Below are 3,454 nucleotides of genomic sequence, written 5' to 3'. Positions count from 1 at the left end.
GCCTGCACTCATCCTTATTTTTGTCTTTGTTGAGTTCTATCTTTATTAAATGCCACAGAGTTATCTCTGGCCTCTTCCCAGACATGAGTGCAACAGGCCAGGCTAGTGTTCCTCTTAAACTCATCTCCACAGGCTGTGGGGTGGGAAGGGAGCATGACTCAGAGCTCCAGAAGTTACTACAGTGTTCCACTAGGCAGCAAGAGCTGGAGACTTCAGAACAGGTGTTGTTGTACCCAAGCAAGAGCCTTAGAGCCCAGGATCCACCCTCAGCAGCCCCTCCCCCAACCCGTTTGTCCTCAACCAGGCCTTGGCTGTCCCAGGTGCCCACTTGACCCATTGCCTACCCTATTCATCTGCCTGTGTGTATCCATCCTGCCCTCAGGGAGGTCTTATGTGAACCTGCTTAATCACCTACCTCTCTCTTGTGGTCACTGAACCTTTCATACTTGGTCAGGACCTTTGCTTAGTTGATACCCAGGACTTGCGGGGGGACATCTAGCTTTTGGGGGATACCCTTCCCACACTCAGCCAGGCTGCTTCTCTGCTGTTGGGTGGTTCTACTGTGGATACCCATTCTCTCTAGCAAAGTCACCGTCTCCAAGCCCATCCAGGTCCTTCAGCCATGCCCAGTGTCCTTGCCTACCACAGTGGCATTAGGATATTGTGGAGGCTACCAGGGTAGACTCAAGGTATTCCTGGATCATAGCCACTAGACAGTGACGGGAAATCAAATGTAGATACAGTCAGTGCCTGGATGTGGCTCTTCAAGGGCATATAGCCTCCTAAGAGATGCTCAGATGGATTGTGACTATTCAGAGTGGAGGTGCTGGGTCATATCAGATGTCCAGAAATCAATAGGCACTCCCACCTGCCAGCCATGTCCTCAAAGTGGAGGCAGCAGGATTGAGGAGGAATAAGAAGCGGGAAGGAGCTGAGGAGGCTCTGGATGCCCTCTAGGACCAGAATTTCCCAGTCAGTCCTAAGTACAGAGAAAGACCACCCAGCTCCTGACCCTTGCTAGCAGGTGGAGGCCAGGGCTACATCTTTATTTTCAATAGTGGACATCAAACTACAAATCTCAGTGTGGCTGGAACAGAATGACTCCACAAACAACACTCAACAATAAGCAGCCAGAGCAGGAAAACGAAGCTGGAGGCTGGGTGTGCCATGGGAGCTGAGAGTAGAGAGAGCATAAAAAAGGCAGTCAGTCCACTGTCTGGGATGCCCATGAGAGGCTGAGCTGAGGAAGGGGAAGGCCATGTCCCTCCAGAGTACTAGGGACATGAGTTGGGGGATCCCCAGCTTTAACAGTGTGTGTGATAGATGCTCCCACTAAAAGAGAACAATATGGCCCCATCTTGGGCACATTACAATAACTGTATTTTAAGTGTTGGTGGGAAATTCTAAAGGCTCAAGAACAGTTAAGACCTGCAAACAGTGAGATGATACAAGAATGGTGAGGAAAGGCACTGGGAAACCCACGATCACTGTGGACTGATGAGAACATGGGGCTAGGGTTAGAAGATAGGCCCTGGCTCCTACAGGAATGGAATTGAACCCAGGCTAAACTAGGTCAGGACTCCAAGGAGTTTTCAGGACAATAGCATCCACCCATTCCAAGAGGCAGGGACAGAGTTTCCCTGCAGTAAGGTGCTCCTGCAATATGTCCTCTTAATACAGATGACTGGGTTAAACCACAAATGGACCCCTGACAGATGCCCAAAGACAGAGGCCTTGCCATGGGAGCTGCCAGAAAGGTCTCAGTAGACTTCAGTTCCCAGGAACTTCAGGTAGAGCAGTCAAAACACCCATGCATGAAACATTAGATCAGGACAAAAAATAGCACAACAGGAAGAGCTAAAGAGAATGAGATTAAATTCTGAGAAATTCTCTCAAACAAAAGAAATCCATAATATTTTTTATTATGTATGTATACAGTATTCTACCTACATGCCAGAAAAGGGCACAAAATCTCATTATAGATGGTTGTGAGCCACCATGTGGGTGCTGGGATTTGAAGCCGGGCCTTCTGGGAGAACAGCCTAACCTCTGAGCCATCTCTGCAGCCCAAAATCCTTAATCTTTTTGTTTATTTGTTTGATTTTTGTTTTTTGAGACAGGGTTTCTCTGTATTTTTTTGGAGGCTGTCCTGGATCTGGCTCTTGTAGACCCTGCTGGTCTGGAACTCACAGAGATCCACCTGCCTCTACCTCCCGAGTGCTGGGATTAAAGGCGTGCGCCACCCGGCCCAAAATCCTTAATCTTAAGAGAGCAATATATACCATGTAACAGAGAACAATGTAAAGAAGTCAAAGTCTCAAAAATGGCTAGAAAGGAAGAGACATTCCCACCCTCAGGAATAACAGCTTTTGAGCAGCAGTAATGTCACATGTCACTGAAAGAGAGTGCAGTGACATTTCTTTTTATCTTTTTTTTTTTGAGACAGGGTTTCTCTGTGACTTTAGAGGCTATCCTAGAACTAGCCCTTTGTAGACCAGGCTGGTTTTGAACTCACAGAGATCTGCCTGCCTCTGCCTCCCAAGTGCTGGAACTAAAGGCGTGAGCCACCACTGCCCAGCCAGTGGCATTTCTTAGCTGCTGCCCAGGAGTATAAATCCAAACTAATGTCCAAGCAGAAAGGCAAAAGCAATGGAGACAGAAAAAATTACCTGAGTGTCCCTTTAGAAAGGGATCGATTGGCTCTCCGCATGCAGAAAATCTAACTGGCCTTTTCTCTAGGAGCTCTACACAAAAGCCAGCACCAGGATAAGATGGGCTGCATGAAGAACAGCTTCCAAGGTAGAGAGGATTGCTGTCACCTCTGGGGGAAAAAGAATGTAGGGGGCAAACTTCAAAAAGCACAAAACATCCTAGCACTCAGAAGGCTGAGGCAGGAGGATCACAAGTTTCAGGCAGCCTGAGCTACATGGCTTCATTTAAATTAAAATGAAAAGCTATGGGGAAACAACCAAAGCAAAGAAGGTGACTCATTGACTTCACAATGTCCTGGGAAGCATGCTGGCCGTGTGTTCACCGACAGATACATGGATGAAGTCATCTTTTTGTCACAGCAAGGAGAGAAGTAACTAATAATATAGGTGACTTACAGAACCTAAGGACAAGCCAGTACAAGAAGCAACTCCAACAGAGTCTGGGATGGAAGACTCGGCCTGTGAATACAGGGAAAGAAACAGAAGTTTGAGAATAATGAGGGGAGATGTGCCTGGAACAAGGCCCCAAAGCCTTCCAGGCTTATTTGGCAAGTCAGACAGCTGATGCCTGGTGTAGGCGAGGCTGTGGTGCACTTCAGGGGACAATTGGAGTACAGCCTGATGCCATGTGACCTGATGAAGACCACATAACACAGTTGGCCAGCAAGTTCTCACACCAGGCCACAGATGGCCCGTGTGAGGATGTGTCCCAACAGGAACGCTGGTGAGACTGTGTTTGAAAT

The sequence above is a fragment of the Cricetulus griseus genome, chromosome 2 (assembly GCF_003668045.3).
Source record: "Cricetulus griseus strain 17A/GY chromosome 2, alternate assembly CriGri-PICRH-1.0, whole genome shotgun sequence".
NCBI lineage: Eukaryota > Metazoa > Chordata > Mammalia > Rodentia > Cricetidae > Cricetulus > Cricetulus griseus.
Note: the sequence above shows the minus strand (reverse complement) of the source record.